This window comes from Vicugna pacos, unplaced genomic scaffold, assembly GCF_048564905.1.
Source record: "Vicugna pacos unplaced genomic scaffold, VicPac4 scaffold_20, whole genome shotgun sequence".
In the NCBI taxonomy this organism is placed as follows: Eukaryota; Metazoa; Chordata; class Mammalia; order Artiodactyla; family Camelidae; genus Vicugna; species Vicugna pacos.
Window position 1 is genome coordinate 36,656,997 of NW_027328741.1, and position 12,112 is coordinate 36,669,108.

General features: G+C 43.5%; 1 long non-coding RNA gene across 1 annotated transcript in view; it reads right to left on the reverse strand.

The window, feature by feature from the left end:
- Positions 1-1,167: 1,167 nt before the first annotated feature.
- Positions 1,168-12,112, reverse strand: part of LOC140693904 (uncharacterized) — a 53,973-nt gene continuing 43,028 nt past the window's right edge. The window contains exon 4 of the long non-coding RNA XR_012069608.1: positions 1,168-1,534. This is a non-coding gene — a long non-coding RNA (uncharacterized lncRNA). The remainder of the gene's footprint in view (positions 1,535-12,112) is intronic.

Sequence of the window (12,112 nt, forward strand, 5' to 3'; positions counted from 1 at the left end):
GGGGGAAATTGGAGGTTGGGCTCTACAACGAAGTATTAGCGAGTGCCTATCCATGGGATATGGAAGTGTTTAACCTACATCCTCCAACCTAGGAATACCTGTGCCCCAGGAAAAATGCGTGGACTCTGTTTCCAGACCACCAGCACACGTGCGAAGAATTGTTCTCGTTTCCTGTGTGTGGGGAGGCTCCTCCAACTGACAGCAACACCTGGGATCTAATAGTATCCCTTAGCTTGACTTGCAAGAGTGTTTTCCTTCACAGGGTTGTGAACGAAAGTGGGGGTTGGGCTCTAAACCTAGTATTAGCGTGTGCCTCTCCATGGGATGTGGAAGTGTTTAACTTACATCCCCCAACCTGGGAATAACTGTGCCCCCAGAAATATGCGTGTACTCTCTTTTCTCACCTCCAGCACACACACGAAGTCGTTCTCTTTTATCCTGAGGGTTGACAGGCTCCTCCATCTGACAGCTGCCCCTGGGTTCAAATAGAATCCATTAGCGTGTCTTCCCTTTGTATTTTCCTACGCCGGGCTGCAAGCTAAAGCTGTTGGCTGGGCTTGGAATTCAAGTAGCTGCGAGTGCCCCCTGATTGACTCTGGAGGTAATTAGCGGACATCTCCATAACTGGAAACAAGTGTGCCCCCAGCCTTCTGCCTGCTGTTGGTCTCCCCAGCTTCCCCCCACACAAGGCTTTTTTCCAGAATACTGAGTGTGGGGAAGTTCCTCCAACTGATAGCAGCGTCTGGGTTCTAATAGAATCCCTTAGCTTGTCTTCCCTGAGTGTTTTCCTAGGCTGGTCTTACAGGGAATGTGGGGGTTGGGCTCTAAGCCAAGTATTGGCGTGTGCCTCTCTATGGGCAGCGGAGGTTTTTAGCCGATATCCCCCAGCCTGGGAACACATGTGCCCTCAGAAAATGTGTGGACTCTGTTTCCCCACCTCCAACACACACACGAAGTCAAATATGGTGGAATGACTGCTGTTATTTTAGGTTCTACAAACTCTTAAATGGATTGATTTCTATCTCCATTATACAAGCACTCCTGGGTAACCTTTATATTCATGTGAGGATCAAAAGAGTACTCATTAATTGTATTACCATACTTGTACTGAATTAACTCTTCTGTAACAGTATAGTGGCCACACTTCTTAACAACTGCCTCTGTAAGTGTCTTGTAAGTCACAAATATTTATTATAAAGAAATTATATAAAAAATAATAACAATTACAACAACTATGTTGTTTATAACGATGATAGTGTTAGCATCTCCCTCTCATATTAAACAATACCCATCACTGGATTCCTTAGGAAGCAACGCCAATGCATTTTTGGACTCTTCTAAGTCTTCACCCAATGAAGCCTTTTTACTCACGCTGGTCCACCACAGCCAGAATTGCTGTTACTTTCATGGTTGACTGCCACGCTGTGATGTTCTGGGCTTTTTCTGGCACCATGCGTCTATACTTTGTAGTCAAGTTTCCACGTACCGAATCTGATTTCCAATATATTGTTCTCCAGAGCCAACAGAGGGGCCACTGGAAAGAGGCAACAGATAATGTGGTGAACCCAAACTGAATACCTGTTTAAGGGATGGACACATAACATGCAGTGGTGGACGGATGGAAAGACAACATCAATTCCTTTACTCCTGTAAAGAGAGGGGGGCAAATGGTGAACTAAATCCCAAAGAGAAAACACATTCATGGTAATAATAATGTTTAACAGTGAAAGAATCCAAACAAAAGGCAAATATAATATCTCTGGGAAGAAGACTTATTACAAACTGTTTCTTTCACGTATATACCCTTAGTAGGAATAACATACTTAAAAATCTTCAACCAACCATAGTTATTTGCTCGTAATAAACTTGGGAATCTTGAAGCATATTATTCACTATCAGTGTTGAAATAATGCAATCTTGGAAGATAATTTGTAATTGAGGATTAAAAAAAGAATATTGTGGATTTATCTAACAATTTAAATAGGAATAAGGAATATACTTTTGGGAAAGCTCTGCATAGAGAATGTTGGAGGAAATGCACTGAAAATAGGCAAGTGAGCAAGCTCCCTTGAGTCTGGGAAGGTGAGAGCAGCACATTCAGAGAGTCTATGAAGTTATTACAAGTCTCAGAAAGGTATGCAATTAAAGTGTCTTCCTAAGCAAAATATCCTTCTTCAGGAATTTTTATCTTGATATTTCTATGATCTGTGTGGTCACAGGAAGTCAAAGTTATGGTGGTGGCTTAGAAGTTCTTTTCTCTCTGTCTGTAGTTTACAGGGCATTGCTACAGATGGGGCAGCAGAGATCTGCGGTAAGCTGTTCCATGGGGTGGGGGAGCAGTTAGAAATGATAAGGCCAGAAATCTAAAAGACTTTTAGACCCTCCCCTCCTAACTGGCAGACCTTTAAAGTAAACTAGCACAGGTATGTACCTAAGCCAGAGGATGAGAGGCAAATTTAAAGTCCCTTTAGTGTTACTGATCAGTCAAGGGGTAGGGACCACTCTGGCCAGGAACGGCAAGACCGTGGATGGGGTGGATGGGTAGGAGGAGCTGACATTTGCTTCTGATCTGAGAGGCAGGGATGTGTTGCATAAAAGCCGACAGTGCTGGAAAGATGCAGTAGGTCCACAGCCCAAAAGGAGCTGTCATATTCAGGGAGGTCAGAGAGCAAGAACCAGAGTTAGTGATGCCAGAGTGTCAGCAGCGTGGCAGCAGTGATGTCAGTATCTGTGTCCAAAACCCACCTAACCCTACATGAACTCATCTGCCTACAGCGGGCAGGTAAGTAGCAGAAATGTGTGGAGTGGGTGCAGCCACTGGCAAATTGGCAAGTGGACATCCTAAGGAAACACACTGCTCACAGTCACCATATTGGAAAGAGTGCCCCACACTGTCAGATCTCCTTCTCATTGCCAGAAATTAGGAGTTTATTAGCAATCAACCCAGTTAAAAACCCAGAAAAGATATCATTTATAATGACAACAAAGGCACAGACTATTCAGAAATAAATTAATTAAAAATGTTAAGATGATTCTGATAAATGACTTAAAAAAAAGAAAAAAAATATGATGATTGAATGAGCAGTAGAATGCACCATACTCTTCATTGGGCAGACTCAAGCTTGGGGGACATAGAACATTATTTCTCCAAAGTAAATTTAGAATCTGAATGCAAATTTAGTTAATAATCCAAAATGGATTTAAGAAAAACATCTGAAAGGTGATCGTATTGTTCTTCCAGAAATATGCACAAATATACAAATAAAATAATGAGGAGGGAAGTTTGAATTTGCAGTATTAGGGATATTCTGGAAAAAGATTAAATAGGACCAACTCTAGGAGGCATTAATCTATGGTCGTGGAAAAAGTATAGAAATAGTGCACTGAGAGTATGAATGTAATACAATGCATTTCAAGAATAGACGTGGATATATTTGAGATTTTAGTAATATTATAAAACTGACACTTCAAATCAGTGGATTCAAGTACTGGAGTAATTAGCTAAATCATTGGAAGACCTGGCACAGTGTCCCCACTTTTGATATTAAAATAAATTCCAGATAATTTATTAATTAAAAAATAAAATACCAGAAATAACCCAACATGATTTAATCTGTTCAGATATTCAAATGAGAAGAACTTTCTAAAAAGCTTTTGGAACAAAGACCAATAACAGCAAAGGCCTAGGAACTCATCAAGGCCAGAAACGCCCACTGTAAAACAAAACTAACCCTCTCCCAACCCTCTCACGGCCCTGTGTTGCTCTCTGATACTTTCTACTCTCTCTTCTTCCCTTTAAAGTCCAGTTTCTTGGAGAAGTGCCAGCGCTGATGACTCCTCCAGGGCTCGGAGCCCTGCATCCCCCACGGCCCTCACCGCGGCACTGAGACAGGAGTTGCACTGCCGGCGGCTGTGTGTTTCAAACCAGTGGGCATTTTCAGCTCCTGTTTATTTGATTACCAGGTAGCTTTTGCCGTGGACAAATATTTTCCTCTCAGTGGAATGTTTTCCCCCCTTAATTTTTGTTTTACTTAAATAAATTTTAAAAGCCCAGGCAGAAAAGTGTGTGTGCACATATGCACACACACAGATACACACAGATCTGTTTTTTAAAGGCTACCTTAGTCCTCCTCCTCCCTTTCCCCAGTCTCGGCAATTAAAGGTGGGATTTAGCCCTTGCTTTTTTGCCCCACACACCCCCAGTTTCTCACTATGCTCCCTTTAGTCAGTGTTCAAATCCCTCTTAAGCCAGGTTACAGCCTTCTCTGTGTTGCCTCAACTAGCTTTCTCCCAACTGCTCTACTGTTATTTCTCCTGGTGGATTTCTCGTCTCCCATTTGCCATGTTCATGGCCCTTTTCCAAAGGGCCTCTTCTTCAGTCCTCCGCCTGGCAGGACTGAATCGCCCCCACGGCCTCACCCACAGCTCCTCTGAGCTCCTGACTGGTGAATCCAGCTTAACAACAGACATCACCCCTCAGATGTCCCATAGACACTTTGCACTCAAACTGCCACACACAGAACCATCTCAAAATCAGCTCTTCCCCTTACACTGCCCCTGCAGATCCTCTTTCAAGATGGGTCACTGGAAAGTCACCTCAGCAGCTCTGTGGCCCACCGCCCCAGCCCTGCAGTCCTACTGCAGCAGTCATCACTTCTGCCGCCCATGTCCCTCTCCCTCTGCCCAGGGCCTCTCTGCAGGCGTGTGACACTTGTTGTCTGGGTTACCTGGATTGTTCCCAAAACATCCTTTCCCCCCAAAATATGGGCCTCTCCCAAAAATAGTAGCTTCCATTCTGCTGCTAGGATAACCAGATATTCTTCAACATAAACATTATGCAATTCTCTTACTTACAAATATTCCAATATATACCTGTTTCATTAAGGATACATTCAAGTCTAAGCACACAAGGCCCATCGTGACAGACGCCATGTGCACCTGATATTCCCACATATGGATCCTTTGTTCTAGCCCTACTTGTTGTTCTTCAGTCTAGCCAAGCCAGTTCATGCCGTGTACACTTATGTCTCTACCTCTCTGCATGAAGTGTCCACTCCCTCTAACACACATTAGAGAGCTAACTTCCTTTCACCTTTCAAAATTCAGTTCAAATATTTCTAGCTCTAGGAAGTCCAATTTGTGTTCACCTGGTTAGCAATCCATCAACTACTCGCCAAGTCTCGCCTGGCCTGGGGAGTGCAGACACCAAGTCTTATCTGTCTTGGTCTCCCCAGCAGCTGATACAGTGTTTGGCATAGCAGGTGCTCAGTGTTTTTTGGATAGATAAACGAATGAATTGGTAAAGAGATGAGAGGTCTACAATCCCCCCCAGTTACTCAGCTGCCATTTTGGGAAGTTCATTCTGCAGAGTTAAGGAAATGTCAGTGCAGGTGGTGGGCAGACAGAACAGAGGTGAGGGCGTGGGGGAGACAGGCCTGGTCCTGGAGACCACAGGAGAGGCGTGGGTGGGATAGCACTGGAGAGAGAGGGAATGGACGGTTCGGGTGCAAGGAGATGTTGAAGAACAACTGATATTAACTGCAATAAATTAAATGGAGAACATAATATATGAAGGGAAGATCAAGTTAACACAGCAAGGGTGGAAAAGGCAGTACCAGAGACAAAGAGCTCTCACTTCATCCCTCACAGCATTTCACTTATGGCGCCCGCCCTCTGGGAAGGCAGCGTCAAATTTTTGAGAGACTGGTGTTTGTGCTGTGGGTGCTCTAAGTACAAAATGGTATCTTATGGCTTCCAGATTTTAAGACTGATAGATTATTTCTCTTATGTCCCATGTCTGAGTTCTCAGACAGCAGGATCTTTCGCTGGTGTGGGGAGAGCTATTGTGGTTAACAACTCAGGGTTACTCTAATAATCTCAAAGGACAGTGGGGAATTCACTAAAACAAATAAAAGAGAAATTTCACTCAGAAAAAGCCATATGCCATATAGAACCTTGTGGGGCCCTTGGGGGCAATATTACCGCCAACTCATCTAATAGTTTTATGTGAGTGTGCTGAAACTCCAAGCTCAAGTCACTTAAACACGTATGAGGCCCAGGGTCCAGGCTGTGGTGCTCCAGACAATGATGGGAGGATGAAAAGCCTGACTACAGCCTCCGACAGGATCAGTCCAGCCACGGAGCACAATGGACACGGACACGATCATGCACCATCAAGACAAGAATCAAGTGCAATTCATGCCTAGACAGGAGAGCAGATAATCTCTAAAAAGTGGAGGGGTCCCTGCCAAGGCTTGGCAAGAGTCCTTCCAGGCAGAAAAGCAGAGAAAGATACTTCAGGCGAAGGAGACTAGGGTTGGTGGCTGGGTGCGAGGCCTAACGAAGCTCAGGTGGAGGGCTCCAGGATCATCTGTCAGTAGCTGTTCCCCTTCAGCAGCTAAGAGGCATAACTAAAAAGGCAGGTGGGGTGACATTAATGATCATGGGAAAAACTGGGAGGAGGAAACTGAGGTCAGGAGATCACCACCTAAGGCAATTTATTTTAGAGGAACAAAAATAATTCGAAAAGCACTTGGAAATTCTACCTCCCATGAATGAAAAGAACACAATATAAGTTTCACTCCAGCGTTGAATACAGAAAAACAGACTGCCTACTCTCAGAAATGGATTGAATTTTCTAATTCGTCAGGGATTATTTAGATAATAGGAAAACAAATAAATCTGAACAATCTCTCTAGAATAGCTGTTACTCCATCCTGTTATGTAGGGAGAATGTAATTTAGGAAAAAGTAAACTCCCTCTATCTGTAGACTTATAAACAGGAAGCACAAAGAGGTGCCTTTGCAGACATGAACCCGCATGCATAAATGCAAAGCCTATTGACCCAAATCCTTTCTTGTCTCCTAAGCTTAAAAAAAAAAAAAAACTACTTCAAGGCAGTGGTGAGCTGAAAGGGCTCAGATACAAAACGTGCACTTCATCAGCCTTCTAGTAGATAAAAGTGCGCCATGCATAATAGAAAAGATAACGTTTCCTATGGAAATCTATTTTGAGATGCAACAATTTAAAGGCAACTGAGAGCTCAAAACCAAGTTCAACCAAAGAGAAACCGAGCCCAAGCAAATGTACAGAAATGGACAAAGACATTGGAGAAGGAGGAGATGTGTGCTCTACCGATACTCCAGATCAGCAAATTCATCTTGAATTCAAGCCAGTGATGTGCCATGAGGTCACTCAAGGAATCAGGCAGAAACCATATCAAAGGCAGGTGTGAGATGTGGAAGGGGTGACCCTGTGAACCTTGCTGCAATGAGGCAGGATGCCCTTGCGGGCTTTCTGCACAGGCCGGCTGGCTCACATGACTCTGTTTAGAAGGATATCAGCCAGCAGCTGTGCCACACGGGCTACAGCCCGAGCTGAGTCAAATCTAGTAACGGTTCTGAGTTCATCCTCAGACGACATGACCAGAAGGATCTGAGAATCAATGGTGGAGACGTATCTGAATGAGTATTCCATTTCATTCCTTGGAAGTAAACATTCAGCTTTGTACAACATAAATATTGACAAAGATACACACAGGCACCCTATTTGAAAGCCTGACTGCATAATTGCATCTAATGGAGAAAAGTGGGCTCCTTGTCGATATGCTAGGTCATTGTTTGGCTCGGTAACCGATGCTTCTGAGACCCAAAGCATATTCTAGTATAACCGACAGCACAGAAATCTCCACTGATGACTTACTCATTTCAGGGTATTCATAAAATAACCCCAGTTTGCCCATGGGATACAGACGGTTGTCCCATTCCCATCGTGGGGTGGTCTGTTCTGCTTCTGGAACTGAGGCACCATTAGATTAATGACCCAGCTGTCAAACAGATCAAATTATAAGGCAGGATATTATCAGACCAAGGTCATAAAAGTATTACTGACATTTCAAGCTGAACACATCATCTTCCCAAGAATTTAATTTCTTGATTTCAGGATAAATTTCTTTTTATTGCTGCCTCACTACCCTCAAAAATTGTGAAAACTAGTCCTGACCACGTACCTTGGGTTTACCAAAATTGTAACGACTACTGCTACTTTATCTCCTACCTCCTTTTCAGGTGGGCATTTTAGGTTTTAGAAGATGCCTTCCCTCATTTGTCTTTTTTACCCCCATTTCTCTGCTATTATCCACCATGGCCTTTCCAGTCTGAAAATCTCACAGAAAATAAGTAAAAGACAGAAATACAGGGTCTGTGAGCCGGTGATAAGTGCTGTGAAGGAAAATAAAGGAGGGTGAGGAATGTGTGCTAGGGAGGAGTGGGGATGGGGCAGTGACCTTTGAATAAGGCAAAGAAGGAAACAAAGGGGTGGGCAGAGGAGGGGCAGAGGGAACAGTGATTACAGGCCTGGAGGTCTCTCACGCTGGAAAGACAGCATGGAGACTGGTGTGGGCCACAGTGAATAGGAAATAAGTGGTGGTTTTGGGGGTGGAGCCTTAGAGGCTGCCATGAGGATGTGGGCATTTTTCCCTCTGAAGGAATTGCGGAGCCATGGAGGGTCACCGAGCAAAAAAGTGATACTCTAACGTTGGATAGAACAGGTCCAAGACCCTAATTTAAGCTGAACAAATCAAGGGCCAGAGAAGTGGCATGCCACCTCAAATTCAGTGCAGAGCTTGAAAGAAACACAGCCTCGACTCGCAGCCCAGTGCTCTGCCCCCTTCTGGATGCTGTCCCACAGAGCTGTCTCTAACGTTATGTTTTTTCCTCACTCAGAGGCTTGTGGGCCAACTGAATGCTTTCCCCTTTTTCAAATGGCAATTTTTCCTGAAAGGAAATCAGAGTTGGCAGTGAAACAAGGCATGGACCTGTAGCCTACAGAGCTGTTGTTCCTGAAAGCAATAGCTGGCGCGTGGTTTACTCGTGGAGTTCAGCAGAAGAGACAGAGCAACAACAGACAACTTAGCGTCTGGCTGAGCTTCGACTGACTGCACTGCACGTTTGGATGGATTTCAAATTTGGACAGTGAGGCGGCTTCACATGAAAGGCAGGTGTATACATCATACATGCCCACACGTCTGTATGCATACACACGTAGACACACACAGAGCATATGATGTGACTTGTAAAGAGCTGCCTCTTCTTGGTTTCCCACGGCCTCTAATCTCAGCATTAAGCTTTCACTGGCCATGCTCCCAGGTTTGCTACGAGATTTCTTTGCAATGGAACTTGCCCTTCGCTTCACAAACTTTCCCCACTTCTTTCAATGACATTAGGGGAAGAGCAGGGAGCACTGGGAAGTGCTGGGGATATGGACTCGAGATACCCCTGAATCTGAATCCACACTTCATGGCTTATTTTTTATTTAACTTTATTTACATTCAAAATGCAACTGTTGCAGATCTCAGAAGATGACTTACACTCACTGCTATGGCAGAATGTTGCGGTTAGTAGACCCACCACTGGATCCTCTTATTCAACACATTCTTCCAATAATTCAGATATTACTGTATCACAAATGCCCATTTCTATATTTTGATATCTGCTTTCCAGTATAATTATCTTCCTTCTTTATTCTCTAAATCTTATGATTTTAAAACATATTTCTGAGAAGTGTTCCACAGGCACTTTACATATGATAATTTGATAAAGAGATCCTGGAGATCAAAACCACATTTAAATCCTGAGATAAACTCAACTGTGTCATATACATGGCTAGGTTTAGTCTGCTTACTTTGTTACTTTGTTTAGTAATTTTTGTTTCAAACAACAAGATCCTTCTGTATAGCACAGGGAACTACACTCAATAAATTTTAATAGCCTATAGTGGAAAAGTATATGACAAGGAATATATATATATATATATGAATCACTATGCTGTACAGCAAGAATTAACACAATATTGTAAACCAACTATACTTTCAACAAAAAAAGTTGAAATAAAATTGAGAGATGAAACTTCAACTGCCCAGGCTGCTGTCAGGATGAAATGATTCAAAGCAGGCCAGGTATTAGCAACCCCCCTGACACATCAAAACCCCATGGGGGATCTTCCTTTTGAGCAGCACTGGCTAACCGGCTGTGGTCACATGTAAATAGGGTTGAAATCACTTAGACCCTTGGCTTGGGATCACCGTGGCCACAGGGTTGGGGGTCACTGCAGCACCTACGAGAATGATGGGGCCAGCCTGCTGCTGAAGCCGCTCCCCAGGCCGCAGCCCAGAGCACTGCAGGCAGGTCTGAGGTCCGGCCGGGGGCGCGCAGCTCCACAGCCACTCGGAACCCTGCGGTGCGGGTGGCGCTGGGACCACGCTCGTCCATCACCCTCCCTGGCACCCAGACTCGGGATTCTCCTGGGGAAATTTTTCTCTGCCTCATACTTCCTGTCTCAGTCTCTTGTGGAATGAGGTCCATGCCACAGGGAAGCAGGGCTTTTACCCTCCGGGACCCAAATCTATCACGGTATGGATCCAGGGTGAAACTTCCATGTTAAATCACCTGGCGCTCCCTTCTTGTGCTGAAATGCCCTCCCCTGTCGATGGCATTAGGTCGTATTAGAAGTCCCGACTTGCTTGTCCTTAGCTAAGACTCTGAGCCTCTTGCTCAGTCTTCCTGAGTGGAACCACTCATCTGTGGCAGAAAAGCTTGGGCTCTCGTCTACCTATCATTGTCCACAGTCTTTTGGGTTTTCTGTTGGTTTAAGGTTCTCGTGCAGGGATATCAATTTGCACATGAGAAGCACCTGTAGACATTTAAAAAAATACAGACACTGGATCCTCCCCCTTCTCCAGCCAAGGCTTGAAGCTTTCTTCCTCTAGCAGGGGTTACACAATCATTTGCTTGGGAATTGACCACACATATTGGCATAATCATAGTAAATTGCCCTTTACACTGTGCTTGCCACGTGGCATTTTCTACTTCATGTTGTCTTTTTACCTTCATTATCACATTTAATCCCTGAATTATAGATTATCACCATTTCTGTTGAGGACACTCCTACTTGCTAATCTTGAATACAAGTATCTTTGATTCTCTTAATCTATTTCATTCCTGAGTTTCCTGTTCCTGAATTTAAAGAGTGAATTATGGACACATGTATTTATGATTCTCTTATTATATTTCTCTGACTCATCCTCTAACCAAATCATATCTGGAGAAGAGAGATTTTCTCTTTTAAACATTTGCTTTTTCTTATTATATAGTAGTGCATACACACAGTGGAAAATGTAGAAAACATATAAAGTAAGAAAATTACAGCCATACATTATCTAAACACCAAAGGACAATGCTATGTCATTTTGGGCATTTAACTATTTTTCTAAATATTTTATCATAAAATTTCCCTAGGAAAGTTGCTTAACCCTGGAATTGTACTAGCCTTTTGTCCAGTACAGAATAACATTCCCAGAAATGACCCCAACATCAAAATAGTATGTGAGGCTGGGAAGGCCACAGGGCACTCAGCTTATTCTCTGAGTCCTACAAAGAATGCTGTTAATTCACTGATGTTACGCATTCGATGCCTGTGAGTCACTCACTCACTCAGCTGGCTTGGACTGAGACCTATGTTATACCAGGTGCCGATCCAAGTGCTGGGGAGACCCCAGAGGGAGCCTGGATCACGGCATCACTGTCCTTCTTTATTTGCTCCCAGAATCCTACTCAAGAACCCTACATGGGATTGGGGGGATGGAGGCAGGTGAGATACAGTGAAATTCATTTCATTATGTTCCTTTAGACATATTTGAATAGCATGAAAATAGTCGCTAATTTTGATAAGTTTTCTTTTCCCTTCCTATGTATTTTTGAGGATGGGTATAGCTTTGGTGCAGCAAGAGTAATTGATAGATCTTTGGTATGTTAGGATTTTATATGAAAAATTAAGAATGAAACTGCACTTAAACAAAGAGAAGAGGCAGTGAGGAAAACACAAGCCACCCTCGAACTTGGCTACAATTCAGAATTCCTGGTTTTCAAAAAAGGGAATCATAATTCAAATAAATTCCCTAAATATTTTAGCCCCTAGTAGAAATACATGGAGGCAAAGTTCAGCTCACTGGAACCTAGAACAGTGTGCTTACTTAAGCGAAGGTATAAATAGACCACAGATACTATAATGCATCCTTTACTTTAAACTAGTTCATGTGAGCAAGTTTCATTTCACA